At 39.7% G+C, this 13,966-nt stretch overlaps 1 protein-coding gene across 3 annotated transcripts in view; it reads right to left on the bottom strand.

Annotated features, from left to right (window-relative positions):
* The window catches only part of calcr (calcitonin receptor), a 270,585-nt gene that overhangs the window by 197,436 nt on the left and 59,183 nt on the right, over positions 1 to 13,966 (bottom strand). The window contains exon 1 of one of the 3 annotated variants that reach the window (XM_043689945.1): positions 11,808 to 11,850. The exons of the other annotated variants lie outside the window; for them this stretch is intronic. The gene's annotated coding sequence lies outside the window, so the exon portion shown is untranslated. Of the gene's footprint in view, positions 1 to 11,807; positions 11,851 to 13,966 lie in introns of those variants that run through there. 3 annotated transcript variants of the gene reach the window in all.

Genomic DNA, 13,966 nt, shown 5'->3' with positions numbered 1-13,966 from the left:
TTGGCCTAAAATCTCCTCATTGACTGAGCATCAAATTTTGTTCTATAACGCTGTCGAAGAACCATGGAACACCTTGTTATGTTAAAGGAGCTTTACTGATAGAGATTATTGTTGCTATTTGTCACAGAATGGGAAGAGCTGGCATGAGGGGTAAGCAGGGATGAAACTTTAATCAGATTTATTTTGGCTTGGTTCAGTTAGAAAATTGACACTGTGTTATCTCTGTGTTGAATGTTCAGGCTCCATTCTAGTTTACATAACATAGCCTGACACTGTTACACAGTGGAATTGATGTATTTTGACTGAAGCATCAAATATGAAGCCATGTCTGTTGGTTGAATTACATTATAAACTACCTGAAGGTTAGAGTTCTCCTACCCAGCTCAATATGAGAAAACAGATCCACTCAAATCCCTATCTCCTTGCTGATTGTGGGAGTGGCCCACATGCAAGATTGTAATGTGTAGATGGAATACTTTAAAATGTTTCTGAGAGATGTGATCAGACAATGGACTGATGTGTGTCTTTAATCCTTTCATCATTTTACTGAAATGAGTACCCCCAAATTACATGCAGAATTGAATGAAATTTGTAAAGTCCACAAGAGCTTATTTGGCTTCATTTTAGAATGAATAGAAGAGAACCCAGAACTAAGTAAATTAACAAAGTTCAAAAATATAGCTTTCTCATAATAACATTTGTTTGTTACAGTCATGTAACATTTGTCCCTCACAAAACAGTGATGGATCTGATTCACTGAACTGAAGAACATAGTTTTGAGAGGGAAGAATTTACAAGATGAAGTAACATGGGACCAGGTAGACAGGGTGAATGTTCAACTGCCTTTTGAGGACGATAAGGGAATTGGAGATGGGCCTCCTACGTGGAATTGCACAGGGAAACAGTTTAGAAGACGTTCATTTAGCTGATTCCTGGGATGGCTTATCAAGATTAGCTGAACTTTTTAGACCTTTATTCATTAGCGTTTGAAGAAAGAAGGCTTGTCTTATTGAAGGATACAAGATTTTGAAGGGAATGACAAGACAGATGTTGAGAAGATGTTTCCACTTACAAATCACACAACACTAGGTATAGTCCAACAGGTTTAAATGGAAGCACTAGCTTTTGGAGCGCCACTCCTTCATCAGGTGGTGGAGTGCACAATTGTAAGACACAGAATTGACAGCAAACATTTACAGTGTGATGTAACTGCAATTATACATTGAAAAATATTTTGATTGTTTGTTAAATCTCTCATCTGTTAGAATGACCATGTTAATTTCACTTCTTTCATATGTAAATTACAAAACCTTTTTTAAAAGTTACATTCTCAGGTTAACTGTAACAATTAGTGTCAGTGCAGATAAGATGTTGAGACGTTGAAGATGTTAGCCCCTTGTGTGCTGTTGTCTGTGCCATAATGTTTAGACTGATTCTAATCTAAAAAGTGAGTTAACAGAGTCTTACATGGATTCATGCAGTTCTTGAGCAAGGTACAATGTAACTCTGCAAGTACAAATTCACCCCACAAACGTATTTGTGTATGTGTGCATGTGGGTTTGTGTGTGTGTGTATGTGTATGTCTGGGGTGGGGGTTTTGTGAGTGTCTGTGAGAGAGAGTGTATATGTGTGTGTGTGAGAGTGTAAAGTGGTCCGAGTCTGTGAGAGAGTGCATGTGTGAGTGTGTGTGTGTGTGTATGTCTGGGAGAGAGAGTGTATATGTTTGAGTGTGAAGTGTCTAAGTCTGTGAGAGGATGCATGTATGGGGTGGGAGTGCGTGTGTCTGTAGGAGTGTGTGTGCGCACATCTGTGTATAGGAGTGCCTGTGTGTGTGTGTGTGTGTATAGTGCAATGGTGGTCACCTGTAGTGTGACATGGACCCAAGGTCCCGGTTGAGGCCCTCCCCATGGGTACCAAACTTAGCTATCAGCCTCTGCTCTGCTAGTGCTTCCAATTAAGCCTGTTGGACTATAACCTGATGTTTGTGATTTATAACTTTGTACACCCCAGTCCAACATTGGCATCTCCAAATCATTTCCACTGATAGGAGGGGTTGTGAACTAGAGGACATAGGTACAGAAGGGGCCATTCATTTAGAATGGAAATGCAAAGAAATTTCTTCTCTCAAAGTCAGAAGTTATCTGGCGAAGGAGCAGTGCTCCAAAAGCTTGTCATTTCGAATAAACTTGTTGAATTATAACCTGGTGTAACCTCTTTCTACCCCAGTCCCACACCAGCACCTTCACATGATGGCTACCTTCTCTCAGGGGATGATGGATGTCCGAAATTCTCTTTCCTAAGATAGTCATAGTGTCATAGAGTCATAGAGATGTGCGGCACAGAAACAGACCCTTTGATCCAACCCATCCATGCTGACCAGATTTCCCAACCTAATCGAGTCCCGTTTGACATCACTTGGCCCATATCCCTTTAACCCCTTCCTATTCATATACCCATCCAGATGCCTTTTAAATGTTGCAATTGTATCACCTCCACCACTTCCTCTGGCAGCTCATTCCATACACACACCATCCTCTGTGTGAAAAAGTTGCCGCTTATGTCACTTTTATATCTTTCTGGTCTCAGCCTAAACCTATACCCGCTAGTTCCTGACTCCCCGACCCCAGGGAAAAGACTTTGCCTATTTATCCTATCCATGCCCGTCATGATTTTATTAACCTCTATGTGGTCTCCCCTCAGCCTCCGATGCTCCAGGGAAAACAGCCCCAGCCTATTCAGGGTCTCCCTATAGATCAAATCCTGCAACCCTGGCAACATCCTTGTAAATCTTTTCAGAACTCTTTCAAGTTTCACAATGTCTTTCTGATAGGAAGGAGACGAGAATTGCATGCATTATTCCAAAAGTGGCTGAACCAACGTCCTGTGCAGCCGCAACATAACCTCCCAACTCCGAAACTCAGTGCTCTGACCAATAAAGGAAAGCATACCAAATGTCTTCTTTACTATCCTATCTACTTGCAACTCTACTTTCAAGGAGCTATGAACCTGCACTCCAAGGTCTCTTTGTTCAGCAACACTCTCGGGGACCTTACCATTAAGTGTATAAGTCCTGCTAAGATTTGCTTTCCCAAAATGCAGCACTTTGCATTTATCTAAATTAAACTTCATCCGCCACTCCTCAGACCATTGGCCCATCTGATCAATTTCCTGTTGTAATCTGAGGTAGCCTTCTTCACTGTCCACTACACCTCCAAATTTGGTGTCATCTGCAAACTTACTAACTATACCTTTTAAGCTCACATCCAAATCATTTATATAAATGATGAAAAGTAATGGACACAGCACCGATCCTTGTGGCACTGTTCTCCTGTCTGAAAAACAACCCTCCACCACCCTGTGTTATCTACCTTTGAGCCAGTTCTGTATCCAAGTGGCTGGTTCTCCCTGTATTCCATGAGATCTAACCTTTGTTAACCAGTCTCCCATGGGGAACCTTGTCAAACACCTTACTAAACTCCATATAGATTGCGTCCACCGCTCTGCCCGCATCAATTCTCTTTGTTGCTTTTCAACAAACTCAATCAAGTTCATGAGACATGATTTCCCATGCATAAAGCCATGTTGACTATCCCTAATCAGTGCTTGGCTTTTCAAATAAGTTTAAATCCTATCCCTCAGAATTCCCTCCAACAACCTGCCCACTACCGACGTCCGGCTCATCGGTCTATAGTTCCCTGACTTGTCCTTACCACTTTTCTTAAATAATGTTATCATATTAGCCAATCTCCAGTCTTCTGGCACCTCACCTGTGACTATTGGTGATAAAAATATATCAGCAAAGGGCCCAGCAATCACTTCCCTAGCTTCCCACAGAGTTCTAGGGTACATCTGATCATGTCCTGGGGATTTATCCACCTTTATGTGTTCGAAGACATCCACACTTACTCCTCTGTAATGTGGACATTTTTCAAGATGTCACCATCTATTTCCCCACATTCTATATTTCCCCACATTCTATATTTCCCCACATTCTATATCTTCCATGTCCTTCTCCACAGTAAACACTGATACTCATTTTGTATTTCCCTTGTCTCCCACAGCTCCACACAAAGGCTGCCTTGCTGATCTTTGAGGCGCCCTATTCACTCCGAGTTGCGCTTTTGTCCTTAATGTATTTGTACAAACCGTTTTGATTCTCCTTAACCCTATTTGCCAAAGCTACCTCATGTCCCCTTTTTTCCCTCCTGATTTCCCTCTTAAATATACTCCCACTGCCTTTATACTCTTCGAAGAATTCACTCAAGCTCTCCTGTCTATACTTGACATATGCTTCCTTCTTTTTCTTAACCAAACTCTCAATTTCTCTAGTCATTCAGCATTCCCTACACCTAGCAGCCTTTTCTTTCACCCTAACAGGAATATACTATCTCTGGACTCTTGTTATCTCATTCCTGAAGGCTGCCCATTTTCCAGCTGTCCCTTTACTTGCAAACATCTGAACCCAATCAGCTTTTGAAAGTTCTTGCCTAACACCATCAAAATTGGCCTTTCCCCAATTTAGAACTTCAACTGTTAGATCTGGTCTATCCTTTTCCATCACTATTTTACACCTAATTGAATTACGGTTGCTGGCCCCAAAGTGCTCTCCCACTGACACCTCAGTCACCTGCCCTGCCTTATTTCCCAAGAGTGAGTCAGGTTTTGCATCTTCTGCAGCAGGTACATCCACATACTGACTCAGAAAGATTTCTTGTACACTTTTAATAAATTCCTCTCCATCTCAGCCCTCAACACTATGGCAGTCCCAGTCTATGTTTGGAAAGTTAAAAATCCCCAACCATAACCACCCTATTATTCTTACAGATAGCTGAGATCTCCTTACAAATTTGTTTCTCAAATTCCCTCTGGCTATTAGGGGATCTGTAATACAATCCCAATAAGGAAATCATCCTTTCCTATTTCTCAGTTCCACCCAAATAACTTCCCGGGATGTATTTCCAGGAATATTCTCCCTAAGTACAGCTGTATTGCTTTCGCTTATCAAAACGCCACTCCCCCTCCTCTCTTGCCTCCCTTTCTATCCTTCCTGTAACATTTGTATCCTGGAACATTAAACTGCCAGTCCTGCCCATCCCTGCGCCATGTCTTTGTAATTGCTATGATATCTCACTCCAATGTTCCTAGCCATGCCCTGAGTTCATCTGCCTTCCCTGTCAGGCCTCTTGCATTAAAATAATGTCTTATCTTGTCCTCTGCTTTGTTCCTGCCAGCCCTGACTGTTTGACTCGCTTCTTTTCCCAACTGTACCAGTCTCAGATTGATCTCGTTCCTCACTATCCCCCTGGAGCACCTCCCCACCAAGCACCTTATTGGTTTAAATCTGCTTGAGCAGCTCGAGCAAATCTCCCTGCCAGTATATTTGTCCCCTTCCAGTTTAGGTGCAATCTGTCGTTCTTGTACAGGTCACCTCTACCTGAGAAGAGATTCCAATGATCCATAACTGTGAATCCTTCTCCCATACACCAGCTCTTCAGCCATGCATTCATCAGCTCTATTCTCCTATTCCTATCCTCACTAGCTCGTAGCACCAGGAATAATCCAGATAATACTACCATTGAGGGCCTCCTTTTTAAATTCCTGCCTAATTTTCTATATTCTTCCTTCAGAATGTCATCCTTTTCCCTTCCCATGTCATTGGTTCCAATGTATACAATGACCGCCTACTGGTCCTTCTCCCCTTTGAGAACATTCTGCAACCTCCCTGACACATCCTTGACCCTGGCACCAGCAAGGCAACACACCATTCTGATTTTTCCCTGCTGGCCGCAGAAATGTCTGTCTGCGCCTCTGAACTAGAGAGTCCCCTATCACAATCAATCGCTTGGAACGCGATGTACCCCACATTACATTAGAGCCAGTCTTGATACCAGAAACTTGGCTGTTCGTGCTACATTCCCCTGAAAGTCCATCACCCCCTACATTTTCCAAAACAGCATACTTGTTTGAAATGGAAATATCCACAGAAGACTCCTGTACTACCCGCCTACCTCTCCTACCTTTCTTGGAGTTAGCCCATCTACCTGACAGTATCTGCGGCTTTTCTCCCTTCCTATAACTGCCTTCCATGACACGCCCTAGCTCTTGTAAATTCCTCATTGTCTCTAACTGTCACTCCAACCAATCTATTCAATCTGACGGGATTCACAACCAACAACATTTATTGCAGATATAATCCTCAGTAACCCCTAAACTCTCCCGAAACTCCACACCCAACAAGATGAGCATATTATTCTATTAAAGTGTCCTTCCAATCTACAGACCCAGAAAATAGCACCTTCTTATTGCTCTACAAAACACTGCTTCGCATTCCTGATTAAGGGCTCTTGCCTGAAACATCGATTTTCCTGCCCCTCAGATGCTGCCTGACCTGCTGTGCTTTTCCAGCACCACTCTAATCTTGACTCTGTTCTCCAGCATCTGCAGTCCTCACTTTTACCTAAAACACTGCTCTAGGCTAATTTAATGCTTATGGCATATATTTTTAAAATTTAATCAAGAGACAGATCCCAATAAAAACATATAATCAAGAAAGAACCCACTTTATTCACTATTGTAGTTTTACAGCAAGGCTATACTTAAAACTATTTACTTATCTGTGTCTGTGTTGTGACCTCTCCCAAAAAGGTTCCCCCAAGATCAGTTGTGAATTTCACTGTTTGTTAAGTTTTCATGGACATACTCCGATGTCCAGTTATACATGAATTCTAACAGCAAAGGCAGTAACTATGCAGATTCACTGCTGTGTCAGTTAGCAGTATGGGTTTCTTTCTCTGTCTCCCTTACAGATCATGCTGCCTTTGTCTGTCTTTCTCCCTTTCAAAAGTGCTGTTGTTTTTACTTTTTTTCAAAGTTGCAAAACAATTGCAACAGCATATAAAACAGTAATTTCTGCTCCTGGAATTCGATGAAATCACCTCTAACACCTAAAATACCTCAAGAAAGGAACAGCCTGTTACAGCCAGAATTTTTTTCGGGCCTCCATCTTGGATTACCCAGAATCCTCTCCATCTTAGTTGTAAAGGCTAGATTACAAAGTATTTAAAGAGGTTTTTGATTTTTGAAATAGGGAGGAGTTGAGAGCTATGAGGATCTGGCATGAAAGAAGAGTTAAGACCTGGAACAGATCAGCCATGATCTTATTGAAAGGAGGAGCAGACTAGAAGGGAAGAATGTCCTACAGTTGTTCCTATTTCTTACGTTCTTTTATAACAGATGAAGTTTAAGTGGTACGGGGTGGGGGGGAAATGCATCAGTAAGTTTTTGGAAGTGGCAGGGAGTTGTAAGAAGGCTATCGAAAAGGTATATGAGATCGTTAGCTTTTTATACTGAAGAGTAAAATACATAATCAAAGAAAATAATAATAAACTTTAAAGAACAGTCCAATCAGAGGCTTGATTTTATAATCACTCTCAAGAGGCTTTGAAGGCCAGGGACTCATGAAATTGAGCACATGGCCTTTATGCCAACTATCTGCCCAACTACAGCCTACGTCACATATTGTGGAAAGCAGCGCAGCCATTGAGTGACTTTCCTCCCCTCGAGACTATTGAGGCACTTATTGGTATCTTAATGACCATCAAATTGTCTGGCAGCTCTCTAAGGAGGACATCTTCCTAAGATAGAAGCATACTTTTCACCTTAAAGTAATTAACACTGGGGTAGTTGTCACTTTGTTGGGTGGGGTCTGCAATGATCCTGTAGCTTGGACGTCGTGGACCATTGCCCTGCCATAAAATCCAGTAGCTGGAGTATTGTGACCAATTCTGAACACTACCCTTTAGAAAGATATTAAGACCTGAGAGAAGATGCAAATGGATATTTGTCAGATACAGCAGATAATAGACATCATTCATGTGGAGATGTTGGATTTGCCTGGAGCTTTTCTCCTTAGAACAAAGAAAGATTAAGGAGATATTGGATAAACATGTTTAAAGTCTTGCATGGGTTTGATAGAGTAAATAAGGAAACAATGTTTCCAGTAGAAGGATCAGTAACTAAAGAGTATGGATTTAAAGTGATTGAGAAAAGAATCACAAGCAAAATAAGGAAACTTTTATTTTATGCAATGAGTTACTGTGATCTAGAATGCATTTCCTGACAGGGTGGTGGAAACAGATTTAATAATAACTTTGAAAAGGAATTTGGATCAGTATAGAACAGGAACATTTGTTGGGCAATTGGAAAATGAGCCAGGAAATGGGACTACTTTGTGAGTACTTTCAATGAATTGGCACAGGCATGATGGGCCAAATAGCCTCCTTCCCCATGTGACCCAAATGAGTCCAGCTCTCTTGCCTCCATTTACCTATCAGAATTCTTTTCTGAGAATGGTATCCTGATCACCGTGTCCTAAAATTAAATATTCGGTTCAAATGGAGACACTCAGATTTTACATTTTAGCTAAACTGCAAACTGATTGGCACCCATCCTCCAAAACCATACCTCAGTTTAAATTGGAAATAGGCAGATTGGAAACAAATTGTAGTCAGGCTTGAAAATTTTGTTTTTTTTAACCTTCCCACCTTTTCTCAATCCACCCATCCATTGAGAATTAAAATTGTTTTCTTGGTTTTGAAGACCAAACTTGCTATCCAAAGTGATCTCTGATAGCTCTTTGTTGAAACTTAGTGGCTTTTATTTCAAATAGCCATCTCTAAGGGAGCAAACAAAAAGCTGATGTGTCACAGAAACTGACAAGTCATGGGGCTTATTACAACCTTCTGTGAGTCTAAATGAGCTTTAATCTCGGTGATAACGAAAAAAAAACATGACTAGATCTCTATAGTTTCAGATAGCTCCTCCAGGCACGACCAATATATAAATAAATGATTCTTAAATTGTGATTGTTTGTTAACTCCTTGTTAAATAAGTTAATCCCTTTGTCACAAAAACAATCGACATCCGGAAATTCACATGAAGATGTTAAGATTCTTACTATTAATATTGTAAATCATATCTTCGTCCTATAGATATCTGTATTGCTGGAGATTCTGAATTGAATTCATTGTAAAATGAGGCAGATTATCTGAAACAGATAGATTTCCACAGTGGGCAAGAAAAGAAATTTGAATATCTACACACTAACAGATACTGAAACAGTTTCAGTACTGAAACAGATACTGAAACAGGACTAGACAGGATAAATGCATAAAAAGATGCTCCCAATGATCATTAAATTCAGAGTTTAACGATATGAGATAGGCCATTTAGGACTGAGATGAGGAGAAATTGCTTCACCCTGCGAATGGTGAACCAATGAAATTCTCTACCACAGAACATGGTTGAGGCCAAAACATTGAATTTTCAAGAAGGCATTAAATATAGTTCTGAGGGATAAGAGGATCAAAGCTCATGGAGAGAAAGCAGGAAAAGGGTACTGAGTTGGATGATGGGTGGAACAGGCTCACAGGGCTGAATGGTCTATTTTTGCTTCTATTTTCTATGCTTCTATGTTTGCCCTTATCTTCATGCCAAGTCATCTGGACATTCAGCATGGGCATACCTCAAGAGATATGTTGACAGAAAATAAAGTTATCTAATACAACTTTACGATTGAAAACACACACACCCTCATTGATACAAAGAAATCAATAGATTGAAGTCAACTAATCCCTAAATTAAACATTCTTTTTTCATGATTTGGAGATGCCGGTGTTGGACTGGGGTGTACAAAGTTAAAAATCACACAACACCAGGGTATAGTCCAACAGATTTAATTGGAAGCACACTAGCTTTCAGAGCGTCACTCCTTCATCAGGTGATAGTGGAGGGCTCAATCCTAACACACAGAATTTATAGCAAAAAATTTACAGTGTGATGTAACTGAAATTATCCATTGAAAATTGATTGTCTGTTAAGCCTTTCATCTGTTAGAATACAGTGATAGTTTCACTTCTTTCATGTGTAAATCACAAAACCTTTTTTTAAAGTTGCATTCTCAGGTTAGTTGTTAACAATGGTGATAGCTAGATAATATGTTGAAGGTGTTAGCCCCCTATGTTCTTCAGTTTGGTGTTTAATCCCTTATGTAAACAACATTGCTATTCTAAAATCAATTGGAGCTGTCCATCAAAATGTCCACATGACAGATATCCCATTGTGAAAATTATAGTGTGGGAATTCAGACATGCAGCACAAATCAAATAATGAATTTTGTCAACAAGAGCACAATAACTTACCAGTATTTTTTTTTAACTTCACACATCATGTTTGGACAGTTCCTTGACAGCTTTGATAGTTCTAATCATCATTCCATTCATTATCAAAGTTCCTCAGCAATAATCTATGTACTGATGTTCAGTTTGGATCTTTCCATAAATGAAGTGCCTTTGATTTGTAGATTCTGTCTAATCAAATATTGCCACAAGTTTCTCTTCAACAGAACTTTTCAAATGTTCGCCGTTCCCAGCTGCTGACCGCATCATGAGCAGGCTGCCTAAAGCTGTGTCTTAAACTTTCTTCAAACCCCAGTGGAAACCACCTCTCTGGTCACCACACTGTAGGAACAGTATGCATGGTTCCTCACCATACTGTATGATCATTATACACTGTTTCTCACCACACTGTATGATGCATTCTCACCAAAATGACTTGTTTGGAAATACATTAGGTAGGTTTGATGCTATCATCTAACTTTTAAGTTGGAATCTAAAATGCCTGACTGGTCTAGTGTGGTCGAGGAAAACCAACTGGCACAGTAATGAGAAGAGGTTTTTGTCTTAAACAAGATGTGGTTCACTATACTGTATGATTGCAACCAGATACAAGTTCCATTGGTATGAAAAGTTTTGTTATTCAGACAATGAGATGGAACTAGATGGTAGATCGATCTCTTATGAAATCCAGCACTTTTCTCATGCCCAAAGGAACTCCTCAGCATTAATTTTTTTTCAGAATCTAACACCTCATAGAATAATTTAGAATAATTTAGATCAAACACAGTGCGCATTCTGTTTATTTGTCTCCTGACTCTGATGCCCAACTTCAAATGAGAGAAAAAGTAGCCATGATTGTGTTGAATGGTAGAGCAGGCTCAATGGCCCAAATGGCCTACTTCTGTTTCTGTTTTCTATTTTTCTAAGTTCCTATTAAGTGGGCAGCCAAACCTGACTATTAATAGGATATCTGGTCGGCATGGACAGGTTGGACCAAAGGGTCTGTTTCCGTGCTGTACATCTCTATGACTGTATGACTCTGCGATTTTTGACTCACTCCTTGTTATCTGTTAATTGATTGCATAACTTTAAGTCATTAATTAGAACATAGAACATAGAACATTACAGCGCAGTACAGGCCCTTCGGCCCTCGATGTTGCGCCGCCCTGTCATACCAATCTGAAGCCCATCCCACCTACACTATTCTATGTACGTCCATTTGCCTGTCCAATGACGACTTAAATGCACTTAAAGTTGGCAAATCTACTACCGTTGCAGGCAAACAGGCAACATCCTAGTAAATCTCCTCTGCACCATTTCCAAAACTTCCACATCCTTCTTATAATGCGGTGCCCAGAACTGTACACAATACTCCAAGTGTGGCCGTACCAGAGCTTTGTACAGCTGCAGCATAACCTCCTGGTTCCGGAACCCAATCCCTCTATGAGTAAAGGCCAAAACACTGTATGCCTTCTTAACAACCATGTCAATCTGGGTGGCAACTTTCAGGGATCTGTGTACTGATCCAAACTGCTATGTCTCCCACAATCCCATTCCTCCGCACTATCATTAGCTGCACTTTCATAACTGTCAGAATTTAAATTTGGAAGCAACAATAGTGACTACAAATACCTTCTATTAATGATACATCATGTTTAAATGATGGAAGATAATGGTTCTCATGCACAGAATCTGCCAAACTTATCTGAAGAAGGGATGTTGCTCTTAATTGGAATATGTCCTATCTTCCAAGGAACTCCAGTTGTGCATACTAGAGAAAGTAACAGATAGAATATGAAAAACATTCCACTTTCTTTGATGTCTAGAAATTGCAACTTCACTTAGCAGAATGCTTACTGTTAAAGGTTGAATCACAGAAGAAAAAAAGATGTGCTGATGAGAATGCCATATTCTATTATACTTAGAGACATTTAGCATGCAATTTATTTCAATTTGCAATTCAGTTTTAAAAAAGACCGTTTACAAGCATTTAACGTTAAGGTTTCAATAATGTCCTTTGAAAATCAGTTACCTTTCTGCAATTAATACAGGAAGAATTATAGTAATAGCACAAAAAATAATTTTTGGTCCAGTTATGATTCTTCTTAAATTCTTCAGCAGGTAATGTAAACCGAACTTCCATAAAAATGAAATCTAAATGAAACAAGGATTTAGATCTGCCTTAATTCTCAGCCTCATTAATATTAATATCACATCTGTTTGCAGGTGCTATTTACTTTCAGCTAATTTTATTGCCTAGTTTCAGAAATATTTTAGATTGTTCATGAGATACATGTTCTAGATTAAGAACAAAGACAAGTGTGGGTATTCTACAGACAGTTATACAAAGTGACCTGTAGTTTTTACCCAATGACTCAGTTTTGATTCAGGTATTGATTATTCTCTCACCATACTGAATTGGAAAGAATGAAGGGTGACGAACCTCACAATATATCTGCCAGAACATTCATTTTGAACAAAACAGCAGCATTGTGTTACTTTAATTTGCTTTTCACATGTATATCAGGCAGAGTTCCAAACAGCTGGCTGTAGAAACTACCCTTATGAGTTAATTTCAAAATGCCATATGGACTTTTCTAAACCTTGTATTTTTCAAAAGTGCAGCAAAAAAATTACCAAGGTAGAAAGGATTTGCTTTGAGGTGAGGAATGGAGAAATAGTGTACAATCCAGTTTAACAAAGTGTTTCTTTTCTCAAAATTGTGTTGCAAACCTGCTATTTTGCTGAATCTCCTAACTACCAGGATATATGTGCTAATATCAGCCTGATAGTTCTTCCCCGACTTGACTCTGGGTTTCTTTACACTTTAAAGAAACTGAGGATAATTTTCAATCGATGCCAAGAATTGGAGAAGGTGTTAGCAGTTGCTGCTGGACTGCTCACTGTCTTCTATTCCCATCTCTTGAAACCAATGTCTACTCTCAAACTAAAACCTATGCCCCATGCACTGCTCCTGGACTCTGCCCCAAGTAGCAGATCTTCATTGAATGAGTCCAAATGATTAGTGCAATAAGGTCATTATGTCCTAAAGATAAATTTAACTTGACATTCAAATCTACAATTTGCAGTGCGAATTACTGAGGCCATTTCCTGCTCAGTCCAAGAGCCTCTCTACCATACCTTAACTGAAATAATTAAAACTACATAGACTGAAATCAAACCTACAACTGTTCTGGACTGTCTTGACTTGCTGTAAACCAAATATCAGATTCAAACTATTGATTCAAATGTAATGAAAGCAGAAAGTGTAGGTTAATGTTAAAGTTAAATAGCTTTATATTTCACAGTATGATGCTAAGTCTATTTTTTTTATTATTTTATTCAGAGCTACTTGTCTAGCATGTGGTTTAAACAACATATCTATGGCAGACATGACAACTTGTGTTTGTAAATCAGAGAAGTAATTGTTTTTCCGAGACATATTTGGTTTGTTTGGACAACTTGTGTATATTGGACCAGATTTTACCTCTGATGCAGAACCCCACTCTGAAAAAGGCAGAGAGGGAATTTGGATGTAGAGCTTAGGAAATTGGTGGGGCCCTAAGAACTCTATTTGGAAATTTCTGATATGTCTTACTTCACTAGGAACACAAATTCATGACATTCATCTTATTGTACTCTTTATGTAATGGATTTTGTAACCCTTGTGAGTGGCTACTGACATCTGGGTGATCAAATTATGAATGCATTAGCTATAGACTGCTATGCCTGAACCTGCTGCCAGGCAGTTTGGCAAATCTGACTAGTTGGCACTATATTGGATATTGGGT

Source organism: Chiloscyllium plagiosum, chromosome 5 (genome assembly GCF_004010195.1).
Source record: "Chiloscyllium plagiosum isolate BGI_BamShark_2017 chromosome 5, ASM401019v2, whole genome shotgun sequence".
NCBI lineage: Eukaryota > Metazoa > Chordata > Chondrichthyes > Orectolobiformes > Hemiscylliidae > Chiloscyllium > Chiloscyllium plagiosum.
Note: the sequence above shows the minus strand (reverse complement) of the source record. Positions and strands in the feature narration are given on the sequence as shown.